General features: G+C 47.0%; 1 long non-coding RNA gene across 1 annotated transcript; it reads right to left on the bottom strand.

The window, feature by feature from the left end:
* Nucleotides 1-238: 238 nt before the first annotated feature.
* On the bottom strand, nucleotides 239-15,510 carry LOC138849339 (uncharacterized). The gene is made up of 3 exons (XR_011388055.1): nucleotides 15,366-15,510; nucleotides 15,071-15,209; nucleotides 239-951 (listed from the first exon to the last, which is right to left on the bottom strand). It is a non-coding gene; the product is annotated as an uncharacterized lncRNA (long non-coding RNA).
* Between the last annotated feature and the right edge of the window lie 4,224 nt (nucleotides 15,511-19,734).

Below are 19,734 nucleotides of genomic sequence, written 5' to 3'. Positions count from 1 at the left end.
GTCTCCCACACGGTTGCAGGAGCCCAAGGACTTGGGCCATCTTCTACTGCTTTCCCAGGCCATAGCAGAGAGCTGGATTGGAAATGGAGCAGCCAGGACATGAACCTGCACCCATATGGGATGCTGGCGCTTCAGGCTAGGGCGTTAACCTACTGCGCCACAGTGCTGGCCCCAGAAATAAATAAAATCTTAAAAAAAAAAAAAAAAAAAAAAAGAAACTGACATTTAGCCAACTAAGTGACATAAGCCCTAAAGTTCAAAGGCCTTGATGGAAAAACCAAATTTTACCCCAAGCATTAGCAAAGCAAACATGGCTCATAAAAGCTTCTGGAGGGTCAGTTGTCAGAGGCTCTTTCCCTACCTGGGTTACCCTGGGCAGTCGGGAGGCTGGCTTCAGACAGAGCCCTCCCCGCCTCAGCCTCACAGCTCATCTTGCAAAGCAGACTGCTCCTCTGCCCACAGACAACAGAAACCAGGAGAGCCCGGCACATCCTGGACCAGGCAGACACAGGAGTCCCTCAGACAGGTTGTGGGAGTGGTGGGTGGACATGGGGGCAGATGCTGTGCTTGGAGGGTCCTGGGGTGGGGAGTGTCCCCCATAGCACGCTGGAGACAGAGGTGGGTGTCTGGAGGAGACATCCCAGAGCCAATCCCGGGAAGGGTAGGAGGAGTGGCAATGCAGGTGGCCGAGTGTGTGTGGATGTGGTCGGCGGGGCCGCAGGGTCAGAGGGATGCTCCTGGCAGGAGACAGGCTGTGGCCTCCGCAAGATGCTGGCCACGGAAGGCCTTGTGTGCTGATGGGGAGCTGGCACCTCAGCCCACGGGCAGTGAGGACCAGCAGAGCGTTGTAACCATGGCAGTCCTGTCGGCAGTGAACACAGCTAACAGTTCCAGTGTGAATGCTTTTTGTACGTCTGGCATTGTTCCACATGCTTTCCATGGATGAGGGTGCTTCAGAAAATTCATAGAAAAGTGAAATGAAGAGATATGGTTATTTTGGTGTAAAAATATTTTGAAATCCATGTTTTTCTTTATATACATTTCCCATAATCTTTGGGAAGTACCCTCCGATTTTGAACTTATTTAATCCTTTTACCACCATCCTAGAGGGTGCATACTGACTACTCCCACTTCACAGCTGAGGAAAGTGAAGTGTGCAGTGCCATCATGTCACCAACACCGGGGACTTAAACCTAGGAAGTTCCGTTCCTGACCTTGATCTTTTAGCCACCCTACTATTTTTAAAAATTTTTTTAGCCATCTGTTTTCGAAAGGGATTTTAAGTGGTTTATAATAAAGCCACATGTGTACATAGTAAATAAAGTTCTAAATGTAGGAGAACAGAAATGGCAAAGCAGGGAGGTGCTAATAGCCAGAATTCAGAGGGGAAAATCACTGAACTTGGGCCCTCATCTCCATCTGAGCTTCCAGGAAAAAAAGAAAAAAGAGAAGTAGGAAATCGTCAGGTAACACACCTGTTACTGCCTGCTGCTAAGCATGAGCAAACGTGTTTAGCTGGAGAGACGCACTGCTTCTTTGTACTGAATTCTAGAGGCAGATTTGTTGTTTAATCCTTGATATTAAGTCATGTAATATACAAGTCTATTAGCTCCCCCAGGGCTCTTTAAGCCAATTACTGCACATGTCGTGGTTTAAATCAACCGATTTATTTGCTCCCAGCACTGGAGGCCAGAGGTCGAGAATCAAGGTCCACAGGGTTGGCTCCCCCCGGAGGCTCCGCGGGAGAAGCTGTCGGTGCTCTTCTGTCTTAGCTTCTGGTGGCCGTGGCAGCCCTTTGGTGTTCCTTGGCTTGAAGACACCGCACTCCAATCTCAGCCTCTGCTTTACACGGCTTTCCCCTCTGGGCCCCAAACTCCTGCTTGCTTCTTTTATAAGGATACCAGTCATTGGATGAAGGGCCCACTGGGAATCCAGGATCGATCGTCTCATCTCAAAAGCCTTACCTCAATTCCATTTGCAAAGATCTATTTCCAAATAAGGTCACATCTACAGATACCAGGGGTTGGGACTGGAATGTATCGCGTTGGCAGTGGTCACTATTCCATAGACCACACGCGGCATTCAATAGCATTCTGCAGAAGCAGTCAGAAGTCCTGTTATGGCAGTTTCTCACTGTGATAGAGCCAAGAGTAGAGTTCTGATGGCAATTTGGCCCACTTGAGATTTGTGGTGCCATCTGATTGGGCCCTGAAGGCTTAGCTGCCTTCCCTAAAGGGCCTTGTGAGCTGTCGGTTTTGGGGGGACAGAACTTCACTATGCCTGAACGCAGGTGGTGTACAGGGCTCAGGGTGAAGCCGAGCTTTTGGCCAGGACCTGCTGCCAGGGAGCCGCCTGCTCCAGCAAAGTGTCTGCCTGGGCGTGTGGGAAACTGTGTAAAGCTCACATCCTCCAGTTGCACCCAAGGCAAACGAAGGTGGGTCTGCCACCTCCGTTGTCCCTTGCTTTGTGCTGATTTTCAGTGGGAATCTCCGTTGTCCTGGGGTGGTAGGACCTGCTCCAGGCTGCTGCTGGTTTCCTTTCAGTCACATAGCATAGGGAAGGGGGGAGAGCACATGGTCTGTCATGGCAGGGTGGCCTTGAGATTCTGAGATGGCTTTCTTAGCTCCTTTTCTTTCTTTCTTTCTTTCTTTCTTTCTTTCTTTCTTTCTTTCTGACAGGCAGAGTGGACAGTGAGAGAGAGAGAGAGAGAGAGAGAGAGAGAAAGAAAGGTCTTCCTTTTGCTGTTGGTTCACCCTCCAATGGCCGCCGCAGCCGGCGCACCGTGCTGATCCAAAGCCAGGAGCCAGGTGCTTTTCCTGGTCTCCCATGCGGGTGCAGGGCCCAAGCACTTGGGCCATCCTCCACTGCCTTCCCAGGCCACAGCAGAGAGCTGGCCTGGAAGAGGGGCAACCGGGACAGAATCCGGCGCCCCGACCGGGACTACAACCCGGTGTGCCGGTGCCGAAGGCAGAGGATTAACCTAGTGAGCCACGGTGCCAGCCTCTTAGCTCCTTTTCAAAGAAAATGGCATACACCTCCCTCTCTGGACTGCAATGCCCTTGTCTTCAAAATGGAGGACAGAGACTGGACTCACAGTGCTGTTGCGAAGATTAAATGAGACGCCCTCTCTAAAACACCCTAGCATCTGGCAGCTGTGGAGGAAGGGAGAGCTTGCTAAGCGCTCTGCTCTACGTCCTGGAAACCCCTGGTGTCCGGGTTTCTGGTGATGATCACTGTGGCGACGGAGGAGCCTAAGAAATGAACAACCAAGCCAGCTCCTCTCTATGGAGCTTGTGACCGAAAGTCCGCACCACGTGGCCTTCTCCTCTCCTCTTGACAGGGTTATGGGTTTGGCCTTTGTTCTTCAGCAATCATTGCTCCCCAGGAGGAAAATCCATTTAATGATGTCCTATGTCCTCTGGAGCAAGGACCATGGGGACGAGGGCGCTGTGAAGCTGGGCTGCGAGTCCAGGTGATCCTAATTAAGCTAGATTCCTTGCTCACCTGTGGACTGAGCCGGACCTTGGACTAAGTCCTCTGAAGCCTGCAGGCGTCACAGCTCAAATTTAATAGGACAGGCTTGGCAAGGGGGTGGTTTTGTGGGTAGCAGCTTATTTTCACATAAGAATTGTCTCAGAAGTACCAGGGATGTTTGAGCATTGCTCAAGTAGCGTTCATCATAAAAACAGCCCTTCTTTTAAAATGTGAATCTCCCCCAAAAAACTGGAATCCCAAGTCTTCGAATCTGACCCACACCTCCCTTCCAGATGAAATCTGTCAACCAAACTGTCTGAAGCTCCAGCCGAGGGTCTGCTCAGGCTCCCATAACATAACACCATAGATGGGGAGCTTAAGCAGCAGCAGTTTATTTTTCAGAGTTTTGGGTGCTAGAAGCCCAAGCTCGAAGTGCCAGCATGGTTATTTTCTGGTGAGGGCTCTCTTCCAGGTTTGTCAACGGCCACCGTCTTGCTGTGTCCTCACAAGACCTTTCCTCATTGCTCTCTCTTGTTATAAGGACACTAACCCTACCAGATCAGTATGAATGACCCCACTGAAACTTAGGATATAGCCACATGGGAATCAGTGCATCAACACAGGCACACTGCAGGCACACACGTGCAGTTCTCAATACCAGGTTACCGACCCCTGCACAGGGCTTCGGCTCTCCTACTGCCAGGGCTTGAGGCTGCCCGTTTTTCCCACCTAAGATGCCAATTCATATTTTTATTCTCTCTGCTGCAGGTGCCACCATCTCCTCCAAGATTCTTCTAGACCTTCTTCATGTTCCTCCAAGTTGGAAGTTGGAAGTTCTCTAGGAAGTTCTATTTTCTCATTTCTCCTTTCATATTTTTGTCCTACTGCATGCACTTTTTAGTACTGTGGTTCCTACTCCTCACTGTGCCATTACGTGCAGAGATTTGAAAAGTTCAAATGCTGAGCCCAACTCCAGAGCATATGAAGAAGCGTCATGGATGATGGGACCATACTGATGTGTGGCAATCAGTAGTGGTGAAGACCACGGCACCAGCTGGAAACTCCTTGAGACTGTTGTCCCTGTGGGCATAAGATGATGCCATTCTCTTCTGTGTGCTCTTTTTTTTTTTTTTAAAGAGTTATTTATTTGAAAGGCAGAGATAAAGAGAGAAGGAGGGGCGGGGAGGGAGGGAGGGAGAGAGAGATAGAAAGAGATACCATTTCTGCTTATTCACTCACCACAGCCCTGGCTGAGTCAGGTCAAAGCCAGTAACTCAATCCAGGTCTCCCACCACTGTAACAGGAGAGTGTGGCTTCTCAGGGTCTACATTAGCAGGAAGCTGGAACAGGATCTGGGAATTAAACCTAAGTGCTCTGATGTGGGATGTGGGCATCTCAACTGGTGATTTACCTGCTGAGCTAAATGCCCACCTTTGCATGCTTTTGAAAATGGTATATTGAGGTGGACATTGGCTGTAGCATTTAAGTCACCACTTGGGACACTTGCATCCCAGATCAGAGTGGCTGGGACTGCATCCTGGCTCTGCTCCCAATTCCAGCTTCCTTCTAATGCACACCCTGAGGGGCAGCAGGTAATGGCTCAAGTGGTTGTGTTTCTACCACCCACAGGAGACACTTGGATTGAGTTCCTGGCTCCTGGCTTTGGCTTGGCCCAGCCTTGGTTGTTGTGGGCATTTGGAGAGTGAACTAGTAGAAGGAAGATCTCTTTCTGTATGTCTGCCTTTCAAATAAATAAAAATAAGTCAATAAAAATTTCAAAATGGGTGGGATTAATATGAAGAAATTAGGCCTTGGAAACCTTACCTGTTCAAGTCTATAGCTGGTAATTTGGAACATAAATGCAGGATTCTGACTCCAGATTCTAGGCTCTGTCTACCACAATAAGGGCTGCCCTGGGGCATCAGGCCTCAGCTGTGCCTTATGGTAACCTTGGAATTATGTTTTCTTACTTCCTATTCTCAGCTTTAGGCATTTAAGATGCATCAGGACTGACATGAGCCTGTTCTGTCTTTGACTCTTTTTTTTAAATTATTATTTGACAGGTAGAGTTATAGACCGTGAGAGAGACAGAGAGAAAGGTCTTCCTTCCATTGTTCACCCCCCAAATGGCCGCTATGGCCGGCGCTGCGCTGATCTGAAGCCAGGAGCCAGGTGCTTCCCATGTGGGTGCAGGGCCCAAGTACTTGGGCCATCCTCCACTGCCTTCCCGGGTCACAGCAGAGAGCTGGACTGGAAGAGGAGCAACCGAGACTAGAACCTGGCACCCATATGGGATGCCGGCGCCACAGGCAGAGGATTAACCAAGTGAGCCACAGCACCGGCCCCTTTGACTTTTTCTGTGGCCTGAGGGAGTAGCCAAGCCTAGGTTTATTAAATGAGAAGGTTGTGTGAACAGCTTCTTAAGAATTTCATTATATGGCCGGCGCCGTGGCTCATTAGGCTAATCCTCTGCCTGGGGCACCGGTACTCCGGGTTCTAGTCCCGGTTGGGGCGCTGGTTCTGTCCCAGTTGCTCCTCTTCCAGTCCAGCTCTCTGCTGTGGCCTGGGAAGGCAGTGGAGGATGGCCCAAGTGCTTGGGCCCTGCACCCGCATGGGAGACCAGGAGGAAGTACCCGGCTCCTGGCTTCGGATCAGCGCAGCGCTGGCCGTTAACAGCCATTTTGGGGAGTGAACCAACGGAAGGAAGACCTTTCTCTCTGTCTCTCTCTCTCACTGTCTAACTCTGCCTGTCAAAAAAAAAATAAAAATAAAAAGAATTTCATTATAAAGCATGGCCCATCACCCAAAGCATGGCTATCTTTTAAAAAAAATGTATGTGAGTGTATGTATGTGTGCATGTAAGAATGTATGTATGTATGTATCTATCTATATCTATATCAATATCTATATCTATATCCTGAATAGCTATTCTGATAAATGATTCCTCTAATAAATGGTTCCTCCCTCATCATGACAAAAGTAACTTTCTTCCCTAGAACCATCTCTTTATCAATTTATCAGCGTGGATGTAGGATTTATAGGTGGGGCTGGTGATGTGGTAAAGCAGATTAAGCCTCTGCCTGGGATGCCAGCATCCTGTATGGACTCTGGTTCAAGACCTGGTTCCTCCACTTCCAACCCAGTGCCCTGCTAATGCACCAGGGAAAGCAGCAGAGGATGGCCTAAGTGCTTGGACCTTGTACTCACATTGGAGACCCAGAAGAGGCTCCAGGTTCCTGGCTTTGGCCTGGCCCAGACCTGGCCATTGCTGTCATTTGGGGAATGAACCAGCAGAAGGAAGATTCTCTCTCTCTCTCTCTCTCTCTCTCTCTCTCGGTTTCTCCTTTTCTCTCTGTAACTCTGCCTTTCAAATAAGCAAAAAATAAATCTTAATAAAAATAAAAAGGATTTATAGGTGTCTGCTTTTATACTCCTTCAAGCATTAATGACAAAAGACGACATTGGAGCTACCATCAACTTGAGACTTAAGGAAGAGTGGGGAATGAAAGGAAATGTGAACCTTGTCAAGACAGGGTCAGACAGAGACGCTTCCTGAAGGGCCTATGCATTTCTGGAAGCAGAGAGGGGCCAAGCCTGGCTGATCCCCGAGGGCCTGGTCTTTGGGTGGGTGGGCACGTGGGGTTCTGGTGCCCTGCCCAGAGGAGAGTTCCCAGGCTGTCTGGGAAAGCTGTGTTTGGGGTCCCATCGCAGCAGCCCTGACATCCTCAAGGACCAAGTAGCCACCTGGGGTTGGAGAGAAGTTGGCCTGAATAAGCCAGACTTGGTTGTTAGGCCTTGCCAAGCAGTTTGTCACACTTATCTACGGCTGCGTAAAACAATCTTAAAACAGCGACCAAAAGCAAGAGCATTTATTATTTCTTGCAATTTCTGAGAAGCAACTCAGCGGGGTGGATCTGGCCCAGACTGTAGCATGCAGTTATGGTTGGGCAGCTCCAGCTGAGGCTGGAGTGAGGGCCAGGGGAGCGGGCCAGCTTCTCTTGCTCTACAGGTAGTTCAGGGCTTTCCTACAGCTTGGCGGCCTCGGACTTCCTATGTGGCAGCTCAGGGTCCCAAGTTGAGTATTTTTAAGAGAATGAGGCTGGAAGAGGCTGTGTCACTTTTTGTGACAGCCTTGGAAGATGATGTGTGTCACAACTACCGTACTGTATTGGTCTAGGCAGTCAAAAGATCTGCTGCTGTTCGAGCAGAAGGAACCTCGACTCCCTCTCTTGGTGAGGAAGTGGCAAGGTTCTAGAAGAACATGTGGGACTGAAAATATTATTGCAGCCATTTTTGAGACATGCAATCTGTCCCTGTAACTAGTGATTTTTTTTTTTGTAATTTACATTTTGTGCTTTCTGTGTTACTTCTTCAAGATCTTCTCCACTACAGTAAGACTGATGATGGAAAACCTCAGCTGGAGGGTGGAGGCAGAGAAGTCCTTGGTGCAAACCATGGTCGTGAAACCATAGAATCGGAAAGTATTCTTTCAACAAATATTAACTGAATGTCTATCATGTCATTATAAGGCACTATTTTTGGGACAGCACTGTAGGCTAAGCCTCTGCCTGTGGTGCAGGCATCCCATATAGGCACTGGTTCATGTCCTGGCTGCTCCTCTTCCAGCTCTCTGCTTATGGCCTGTGAAAGCAGTGGAAGATGGCCCAGGTCCTTGGGGCCCTGCACCCACATGGGAGACCTTGAAGAAGCTCCTGGCTCCTGGCTTCAGATAGGCTCATCTCTGACCATTGCTGCCATTGGGGAGTAACCAGCAGATGGAAGATTTCTCTCTCTCTCTCTCTCTCTCTCTCTCTCTCTCTTTCTGTCTCTCCCTCTTTCTCTGTAACTCAGCCTTGTAAATAAATAAATAAGTAAATCTTAAAAAAAGAGACTATTATCACCATATCCGTGACCGAAACAGATATAAAGCCTTGCCCTCACGTGGCTTTCATTCAAGAGCACTTAGTTAACTATGTCCTGGGCAGTTTACATATGTGATCTCATTTCATCCTCACAGCAACTCTGTGAAGGAGGTAGCGTTTGTACCTGTTTTTTACTCTGGCACAGAAAGGATGAGCAATTTTCCCAAGATTCCGTAGCTAGCAAGAGGCAGCTCCATGACCTGTCCCTCAGTGACCCGGCTCCCGGGTCTCCCTCTGTTCCATGCTATGCTGCCTCACAGACCTGGAAGGGAGTTTCCGGGCATGAGTTCACCCCCCTGTTCCACAAATGCGTTCTCAGAGGCAGCAGGTGAGGAGCTGACTTGCTCAAGATTAAACAGCTGCTTAATACCAAGACTGGAACTAGAAGCTTTTCTTTTACAACGCGCCCTGTTGCACTCTTTCTTATGGCAGAGAATTCTGTGAAGGATGGGGGCTTAGCCACTTCCTCATGTGTGCCCATCTTGAATGTCCTCTGGGGACAGAGATGGCTTTCACAAGCGCGTTTCCTGCCTTGTGCACTGGTCCATCATTTTTGTCCTGTCCTCCCCAGGTGGGAAGCGGACGTCCTGCTCAAGCGCACACGTGGGGTTTTCCAACTCTGCACATCTGATCTGAAGATGCCACTCTCGTTCCTGATCGTTTGGACCACAAACACTCCAAGCAGGTTTCTAGGACCATTATCTCTCCTTTTCCAGCCATCAGCTGAGCCCAGATGGCCCCACAGAAGTGCCTACCTGTGATTGGTAACGAGAAGTAGGGCAGGCATTAACTGGCCCCTCTAAGGCAGCCATCTCTGTGTACCTCTCAGGGCTCCATCAGCACCACCTGAGTCACACGCGGCTTGGAAACTGCAGTGAGACCATGTGCAATGGGAGCAGAGTGGGATGCAAACGTGTCATGGTGGGAGCAGTAGCAGGATTCCCAACAAGGGGTTAGAGTCTGGCGGTTCCCCTTCTCAGATTTTCCAGAACAGTTCCTGTTTCATGCAACATAATTGTTTTTAATAAAGATGGCTCAGCCGGCGCCACGGCTCACTAGGCTAATCCTCCATCTGCGGTGCCAGGACTCTGGGTTCTAGTCCCGGTCAGGGTGCTGGTTCTCCTGGTTGCTCCTCTTCCAGTCCAGCTCTCTGCTGTGGCCCGGGAAGGCAGTGGAGGATGGTCCAAGTACTTGGGCCCTGCACCCGCATGGGAGACCAGGATAAGTACCTGGCTCCTGGCTTCAGATCAGTGCAGTGTGCTGGCCGTGGCAGCCATTTGGGGATGAACCAACAGAAGGAAGACCTTCCTCTCTGTCTCTCTCTCTCACTGTCTAACTCTGCCTGTCAAAAAAAAAAAAAAAAAAAGAAAGAAAAAAAAAGAAAGAAAGAAAGCAGGCTCATTAAATAACTAAGCATAACTTTAGGGGACATTTTCTTTAAATAAACCTGCTAATCGTAGAGAAACACCGCAAAAGCCTGTCTCAGCATTGAGATACTCATTTGGCTTCAGAAATACCCACCCCCAGTCCACATCCATAGATCATCCTGACTGGTATGGAGTCAGTCAGCAAATTGGCTTGAATCAGTGAAAGAGTTGGGCTTGTGACCACCTCCCCTAACTAAGAGAAGACCATCGTATCCATTGCACAAGTTGTGCACTACACCGGTCTGCCACATGCAAGATGCCTGGTCACAGGGAAAAGCCTAGCGATTTGTGTTTGTTGCTAGATGGGCAGGTTTTATTCTAGTATAATAAACAGATAATATTGAGGCATTTTCAAAGAGAATGAAACAAAATGTCTTGAAGAAAGGGTACCCTCTAATTTGCACCATGGTGTCCTACAGACCACTGGTGGCCTAGGTCAAATGTCCAGCCCTGTGCAAGTCACAGGGATAGAGAAGCCAGCAAGCAGAGCAATTGGGAGAAAATTGGGCCGTTGAGTGGAGGACCTTAGTTAACCCGACAGTAATGCACGGTCTCTGAGGTTCTCAAACTTGGCTACTCATTAGAATTTTTCAGGGAGACTTGAACACACTGATGTTCAGATCCCACCCCTAGAGGTTCTAATTTAATTGGTCTGGGGTACAGCTGGGCAGTGGGTTGTTTAAAGGTTCTTCACATAACTCTAATGAGCAGCCAAGGTTGAGAACCACTGTATTATTTGTTGGATAGGAGATAGATGATAGACAGATGGTTGATAGATGATAGATCAGTGATAGATCAGTGACAATAGAAGATAGAACATAGGACTAGGTGGACGGGATGCATGAGCAGATGAATAATTAAGTGTTCCCAGGAACTGATCTGTGAAACTCTTGGCTTAACACTGCTTCCCTGACCTGACAGCTGCCCATCTCCCCACACATTCTCTCTCATCACATCCCAACCCCTTGCTCTTCAAGTTCCAGCCACACTGAATTTCCATTAGTTCTCCTGATGTGGCAACTCTCTTACACCTCTGGGCCCTTCCTCTCCCTCTTCTTGAGTAGAATGTGTTTCCTTTTTCCATTTGCCTGGCCAACTCCTGCCCAGATTTCAGGTCTTAAAGATCATTTAGAACTTGAAGATAACTTCGCCCTGGAAAACCACAGTTTTGGACTCCTCTAGACCCTGGGTTAGATTCTGCCCTCTGCACTCGCATGACCTCTGTCCTTTCCTACCCAAGCTCCTATCACCTGGAATTGCCAGCTGGGCTCAGAGGAGAAAGCAAATGAAAACTGCAGTGGTTCACGTCTCCTGTCCCACTCGGTGTGGCTCTGCACCGAGTCAGAGTTGGGGACAAATAGTTTGATGAAATCTGTGTATTATCCTTTGATGGCTCAACAAAACACAGGGTACTCTTGGAGGATGTCCCCATCCTCCTCTGCAGTCCTCATTTAAATGTGCCATGTGTCGGTCCCCAGAAACCCCACTGAGAGTAGCTTTCTCCATGTGCATTCAGATCAGGATCACAGAGTCTCAAGAACAAGGCCAGAAGAGACAGTAGGGATGTTCTCATTGCAAAGATGAGCAAGTGGATACCTAAACAGGCAATGACTTGCCCAGGATTACACAGTGAATTAATAGCAGAACCAGGACTCAAACCCAAGTGTCCTGATCAGCTGCCTTCACATTCAGTTCTTTGCAAAATTCCCCAAATTCTAGGGATTTGCTCTTCCTCCTGTCCCTTTCAATGCCAAGGTCACCTTTTATGAGTGAAGCCCTGCATTAAAGTTGACAAGGAAGACAATGTTGCAGTTGGGTCCTGTCAGCAGGAGGGCCTTGGGGCCAGCCATTGCTATGTGCACAGGGACTCTGAAAGGTCAGGTGTGTCCAGGAGGAGTGGCAGCAGAAAACCCTTTGGACAGATTTGCTCTAGAGATCTGAAACTGAAAACTGCCCTATGGCTATGGCTATTCTAGTGTCGTGGTGGCAGGGTAGGGGGGAATCACCGGCTGAGGGAACAAGGCTACTGCACTGGGGGTTACTGTTCCCTGGTCCCAGAAAAGCAGCTCAAGGGCCTCTGCCTCTGAACGAGAGATTGAACTCCCTGTTTGTCCGTGGGGGAACTGAGAACCCATAAGAAAACACCAGAGCAGAGTTTTCAGGTTGCTGACTTGTGGGCAGAACTTAACTTACAGACACATTGTGTATGAGAAGGCTTTAAAATACAAGGGTACTTAGGGGCTGGTGCTATGGCACAGAAGGTTAAACCTCCACCTGCAGCACTTTCATCCCATATGAGCGCTGGTTCAAGTCTCATCTGCTCCACTTCTAATCCAGCTCCCTGCTACTGGCCTGAAAAAGCAGTAGATGGTCCAAGTGCTTGGGCCCCTGCACCTGCATCGGTGACCAGGAAAGAGCTCCTGGCTCCTGCCTTTGAATCGGCCCAGCTCTGGCTGTTGTGACTATTTGGAAGATGTCTCTCTCCATCTCTTCCTCTCTCTGTCAGTAAGTCTGCTTCTCAAATAAATAAACAAATCTTTAAAAATAAAATAAAATACAAGGGTACTTAAAATGTAGTGAGAAATGGAATTAAAAGACAAGTATATTTTGGTGCAAGCACTTTTGAAATCCATGCCTCTAACAGACCTCCAAAACATTCATGGAAAATTCATATTTAAAAAAAAAAAAAAACAGGGCTGGTGTTATGGCTCACTTGGTTAATCCTCCGCCTGTGGCGCTGGCATCCCATATGGGCACCGGGTTCTAGTCCCAGTTGCTCCTCTTCCAGTCCAGCTCTCTGCTGTGGCCCAGGAGTGCAGTAGAGGATGGCCCAAATGCTTGGGCCCCTGTACCCACATGGGAGACTGGGAAGAAGCACCTGGCTCCTGGCTTCGGATCAGCACAGCGCCGACTGTGGCAGCCATTTGGGGAGTGAACCAACGGAAGGAAGACCTTTCTCTCTGTCTCTCTCTCTCACTGTCTAACTCTACCTGTCAAATAAAACAAAAAACAAAAAACAAAAAACAACTGTCCACGGAATTCAAAATATTTTGCATAAAAATAACCCATTTCTCAATTTCATTTCCATGAACTTTTTGGAGAACCTTTGTGAACAAGCTACTTATAAAGGTTAAGAGATTTCACATTAAATAGGAAGACCTGGTAACAGTGGGGCCTTGTCCTCAGAAGGCGTTGACTCCCGGGAAGAGAGCAGGCCCTGCTGCTCAGTCATGGCACCTGCTGGGCCCTGTGGGAGTATGACATGTGACCAGGGCTCTGCAGGAGCCACAGGGCAAGTGCCCTGAGCCTCTGCTTCTAGTCGGCAGCAGGATCTTGTGTGTCTGACTCAGGTCTTGGGAGGCCTCTAAGCCCTCTGAGGGCTGGGCCAGGTCTTACTCATTTTTGTAATCTGAGAATGTAAACAAGTTCTGGTTATTGAAATAAATGAATGAGCATTGCAAGGTTCTAACTTTAAATCACAGTATAGATTTGTAATATTTCCATACATGAATTATTCAGGAGGCTGGTGTGCTGCAAAATATGAAAAAGAAGCTTTGATGCATAAATTTATCTGGAAGATATTGAAACAAGAAAGCTAAGATAATCTTCTTGGATTTGTTTGAGTACTTAAATGTAGGCAGGTCTCTTTCAGGTGCGGTTGAATGCCGTCCTGCTGGAGGTGGGGAAGTGGCCCCTTGAGCTGTTGAGAGCTCAGGTCTGGCCCTAGCATCAGCAGAACAAAGAGCACGTGGACGCAGGAATCAAAGCTATCCAGGCTCAAGCCTCGGCTTCAGCACTTCTGACCTTGTGTAACCCTGGGTCATCACGTTACCTCCTTGAGCCTCAATAGAGTATATAGACCCTTTTTAGATGATTGAAAACAATTGTTTTGGTAAATAGTACACACAAATGGGACACAACTCAAAAGGTTCAATGTGAAAAGTCTCTTTGCTATTGGTCCCCAAGGCCCCTTCTCTCCTCATAGGAGGCAGCCCTTGTTACCAGCTTATTGTGTATCTTGCATATATTTTTATGCCAACATTTGCACTTTTCTTTTTTTGCTTAATACATCTTGAAGAACCTTCCACACCAGAAAGAGAGGCCTTATTTTTAATGGCTACACAATATTCTATTGATGGATGTGCCATAAATTGGTCGAGTCTGCTATCAAAGAACACTTAATTTGCTTCTAAATTTTTGCATGTCAATCTTGCTAAGATGGGTTTAACACACTGCACATCTTGCAGGTGTGCATATATCTATGGAGTAAATCCCAGGAGCTGAGGTGGTTAGGTTACAGGTATATACATTTACACTGAATAGTGACAAACTGCCCCCTATGCAAGTTAGACTGCAAAGTTAATAGATTTATTAAACCTCTACTGAAAAAACCTAATCCTTCTGTTTCTCTATGACAGTGATGATCCAAGTATTAACTGCTATTTGTTTTCCTCTCTGTCTTTATTGCTAGCCTGCTATGCCTGTCTGTGAAATTGGCATAACTTTGATAAATTAAGTATATAGGAGTTCTTTGCTTTGGACTGAGCACTAACCCCCAACAGATCAGATCCAACAGAATGGAGAAACTCAAGCTAGGTGTCACAGAATCAAACCAAACTTTTATGTGGGCCCCGTTTTCTAAAAACCAGGAGATTCGCAGCCACCAATCAGAAGGCACTCAGTCTGTAGGCAGCCTTTGGACAAGTCAAGGCTAATCTAGGCCTTGAGGAATTCCTGGGATAAGAAAGTCACCTACTCATGACATTCTGAAAGAGGATGATAATCAAGAACACCCTGTTAAAAGTATCTGTGCTACCAGAGGCCCCGGTAAGTTGCTTACGTATGTTGTTATCCTTTGTGCTTCTTTGTTCTGCAGCTGGTTATGTATAAATACCACTGAGACTTTAGAATAAATGAGCCTTGATCAGCCTTGTTGTCTTGGCTCCATTCTCTGCAATTGCTTGTCCCTCTTTTCGGTCCCTCTCCCTCCCTTAGGTTCTGTTCGACTGGTGCGGCTGGCCCGCACATCAGTTTATCTGAGCCACCTGATATAGAGGTCGCTTCTGCATTAACCCGCTACAGAAGTAACTTTGAGGTGATTAATCTGCTTTTGGGTCCTTGCTTCAGCTTTTCTCAGCCTTGTATCTTTAAACTAGTTTTTGGGTTGTCGCTGTTGTTTTATTTGAAAGTCACACACAGAGAAAGAAAAAGAAAGAGGATAGATCCTCCATCCACTGATTCACTCACCAAATGCCTGTGACAGTCAGGTCTGGGCCAGGAGGAAGCTGGGGGCCAGGAACTCAACCCAGGTCTCACTCTTGGGTGGCAGGGACCAAAAAACCTGAACCATCATTGGCTGCTTTCCAGGGTGTGTATTAGCAGGAACCTGGAATCAGAAGCAAAGCTGGGACTCAAACCCAGGCCCTCTAACATGGAATGTGGGCATCCCAAATGGTGTATGAACCATTGTGACAAATGCCAGCTCCTCTTCAGCCTTTTTTATGTCTACAAAGTCTGCTCCCTCTGTTGCCTAAATCTTTACCTGGGAGGCTGCCCCACTCATGAATGACTAATAAAGGGCAATCTGAATGCTGATTTGTTGAAGCCTTGTTTTTTGACAACTTCCAGAGTTGTTCTGAGGATGGATTCAGAGTGTTTGGCACTTCTGGTTCCTTCCTCCTGAAGTAGGCAGGCTTACAGGCTAAAACTGATTAGGTTTGTGAGCTGGAAGACCACGCCTTTGCCATGTCCCTGTGTGACCTCATGCCCTATCTGATACCTTAGCCACGCCCCTGTGTGACCTCATGCCCCTACCTGGCCACACCTGGGTGCCCACCAGCCAATCAGGTTAATTAACCACTTCCCTTTGGAAGTGGGTTAAAAGCCTGGGACACGGTGTATCCACCCCTTCTCTTCTTCCCTGGCCTCTTGCCAGGAGGGGCTTGCTGTAGCCCTGCACCTCCAGGGCATGTGGTCTTCAGGCCACCCACCCTAGGCTTCCTGGCCTAGATGCTCCTCTATGTGGCTGGTTCCTGGTGCTCGGTATGAACCCAGATTTACCTCTCTCTTTTAAATAAAGCTCTCACTCTCCTATGCATCTTTCTCACTAAATAAAAGCCTAAAATGTACCATGTTGCCTCATTTATTAATGCCGGTATTTAGAATTTTTATCTAAATATTAGGCAAGAACCCTCTCAGGCTTATTAATATTGGGGATTTATTAATAAACATATGGTGATATCATATGGCACCCCAAAGTCTGGTAACATATGTGGCATCCTAGACGGCACCTCTGGGGAACTTTAAAGGGCCACGTTTTGATATCTATTTTAGGGGGTCATTTCTGATATCACTCTCTTCAGGTTTTGAAGGAGTCTTCTGTGATCACCTGTAGTCGGCAGCTGGCCAGCTCTGACCATGTTACAGGACGGCTTCCACGCTGAGCCAGCACATGCTCGAGAACACAGTGTTCCGAGCTAAATGGCAAAGGACTCCTCACACTTCTGTTTGAATCTGAAACATTGACCTACTAAGCATTTCATTTAGGGAAAAGACAAAGATGAAAAAAGTCACTCTCTGGAGGAAAAACCTTATCTCATCCCCAGTGAAGTGGAAAATGACTTTGTTTCTCAATCTCGAGTTAGTCACAGAGCAAATGCTATCATAAACGGAAAACCAACACTTTGGAGGCCCTACATTTGATGACAATAACTCCTGTGTTCTTCCTCATCACCATATTGCTCCACCACCCTTCTTCACCCTGCAGATTATTTTCCTCATATCCCGCTGTAGGCAGTGACCATTATCAGTGACATTGCAATCCATTTCCTTTTCCAATCTCTTCAAACTCCTTTCAACAAAGAGGACAAATACAATCCAGCAGTCAGTCTTCGATGAGGGCCTTCAGCATTTGGACAGAGGTTCTGGGGGCTCCCTGGGATTTTTCTTCCTTCTGCAAGGGCAGGGGACTAGTGATGAGGATTCCGGGGAGCTGAGTCCCCACTGTGCTTTCTGAAGCAAAGGAGCTGAGTACCTTCAGCCTCACATGCAAAAGACTTCTGTACAAATGTAAATACCGGTAATTATTAAGAAAGTGTGGTGTAATTTTGCAATTTGAAATCTTAAAAGATTTTTTAGTCTCAATACAAAGGATTGCCTAGGGTTGTGTTTTTTCAATAGTGTAATGGTTGAGGTATTTAAGTTCCAGTCCTCATAGTAAGCGGTTTTATTAATCTGTGCCAAAAAAATGATATTAATAGCCAGCTAGAGAAGAGAGTACTCAGCCTGTTGACACTGCCTGAAGTTCAAGCTCACCATTACCGACTGGGCAACAGCAGCACAGATTTGCTCAAGGACGTCTTTCTCCTGAATGAAGCCTCAATGGTGTTGCAGTTTGGGAAATGTTGGAGTGGAGGGAGAATTTGCTGTTGCCGTGCCATTCCTGCACAGTGGAAGCAAGCAGAAAGCCTTGAAATTCCTGATGTCCAGCCTACACACTAGCCTGGACCCACGAGAATGGGGTGTGGATGAGGACCACTGTTAGTGAAAAATGATGCCCTTTCTGAATGTTTCCATTTCCCCCGGCTCTCGTTGGGTGGACAGGAGAGAAAGGGAGGGAAAAAAAAGATGAACTGGGGGCTTTACCCTACCCTGGACAAGAACCACTACCACAGGAAGCAGGGCGTCCTGCTTGTGCCCCCTTGCGGCCGTGTGAGGGTGGGAGCTGGAAAGGCCGCTGCTGGTCTGGACTACACTTGTTAGGTGGGCTATGTGTCTTCTGTAGGCTTCCCTTGTAATAAAACTTTAACTTTATATTTGTATCTCTTAAGTCTTTTATATATAGATTATAAATATGTGTTTTATACCTTGTTATATATCATATAAAATATAAATATATAAAAACATGCCACCTATGAAGAGCTCTCCCATATTCTGGGTCTAGAGTAGGCAGGTGAAGGTGGTTCCAGATGCTGTTCCCTGCGTAGGGCTTGGTAACGCCTTCCTCTGAAAACATGGGGCTAAGTAGGTTCATTTACAGGGTAGGTCTGACCTGTCAATGGTGGCCATGTCTGTTCCCCTTGAACATCTCATAGACATCTCAGTTCTAATACTTTGCCAAAAGCAAGGCATCGACCTCACCCTAGAAACTTCCAAGAATTTGGCTTCCTCACACACACATACACACACATACCCTCCCCAGTTCCACCAGATCAAAGACACATAAGCTCCTTAAAATTTTGGCTTTGGTCATAGTCATTATCCACACTCAGACTCCAAGTCTGAGTCTTTTGTTTCTTTCTGTTTATATTGAAAGCTATCCACCTATGATATGCCATGCAGCCTTTCTGTCCAGAAAGCATCAATATCCTTTATCCACACTTGGCTAGCATTTCCTGCCCTGGGACATGATGTGGGGATAGAGGGATGATAAATTCCATTCAGAGGCGGTTGCCCTCAGCCAATCTTCTGTTGGTCACGCTAGACTTCTACATCTCTTTCTCAGACACACATTCTACCCAGCAAGACGAAGGGCAGCAGCCCTGAGTAGCACCCCAGCAGGCGCACAGAGAGCTTCCCAGCAATGGGCCAGATTCCAGTGGAGGCCCACATACCAGATGTCTAAGTACTCAAGACAGGGGACTGGCAAATTAAATATGTTCTACCTTCCGACTTTGACAAACATATCTTTAAAGACATCTGGGAGGCCAAACTCAATGAAAGATAAAAAGTTGTCATGTGTCTCTGTTTTCTTCTGGCCTCTGATGGTTCCTCAGTGTTTCCTTGTCTTCCATGACTCTGACAGTCCTAAGGAGTACAGGCCAGGGATATGGTAGAATGTCTCCTTACTTGTGTTTGTTTGATTTTTTTTCTTTCATGATGAGACTGGGGTTATGGGTTTCTGGAAAGCATACACACAGGCATCCACTGGGCTGCTATGATTTCCTTCTCAGGAACAATGCTGCTCTGAGGAAGGTCCAACACCTTCTGAGATCAGGTAGGTAGCATAACTAGAAATAGAAATTAATAGAGGGCATGCGCAAACCTGGGCTCATTTATCTGACCCGAAGTCATGCCAAGTCATTTTGTTTTCTCTACAATGCTCTACTGGCCAAATCAAATATTTTCAAGTGAGTTTGGCTTTCTGTTCTGTGGGGAAAACTTGGTGCCATAGTCTTAAGCAGAGGCAGAGGAGTCACACAGATAGGATGAGGCTAGTCTTTCTGGGCAATAGGCTCTGTACTAATGTCAACTGCTATCAGTCTGAATTCAGCAACTCTGAGCATTTCCTTGGCAACATCAAAGGAAGATAATCTTCATTTGGAAATCGAAATCTCTGTATCTCAGTAAATTACTTACTTGTCAGCCTCAATATGACTAAACTCACCCCTGGCTTAGATATTGGAACTCACACTCATACTGACCTTGAACAACTATGGTGTGGACTGTACAGTTTGCCTGTTGTCCTGTAAATGGGTTATTGCGTGTTTTTACACATGTACTGGTGTATCAGTCAGGATAGGGCAAGTCATGCTGTAGTAAACAAGAACCCCAAGTCTTAGTGGTTTAACACAGCAAGTTACAGTTCACCAGGATGACAATAGATCTTTGAATAGTGTCTATTGTTCATTTCACTCTTAAAATTTTCTACTTTAAAATGCTAGTTCTCTTGTAACATCAGTACCATTCACAAAAGTTACAAAAATTTAAATACTTTGAAATAAATTTAAGGAGGTGAAAGATCTCTACAATGAAAATTACAAGACATTCAAGAAAGAAACAGAAAACACAAAAAAAAAATGAAAGAATCTTCCAGTTATGGATTGGAAGAATTAATATCATCAAAATTTCCATACTACCCAAAACAATTTACAGATTCAGTGTGATCCCAATAAAAATACACATGACATTCT

The sequence above is a fragment of the Oryctolagus cuniculus genome, chromosome 4, assembly GCF_964237555.1.
Source record: "Oryctolagus cuniculus chromosome 4, mOryCun1.1, whole genome shotgun sequence".
Classification (NCBI taxonomy): domain Eukaryota; kingdom Metazoa; phylum Chordata; class Mammalia; order Lagomorpha; family Leporidae; genus Oryctolagus; species Oryctolagus cuniculus.
Note: the sequence above shows the minus strand (reverse complement) of the source record. Positions and strands in the feature narration are given on the sequence as shown.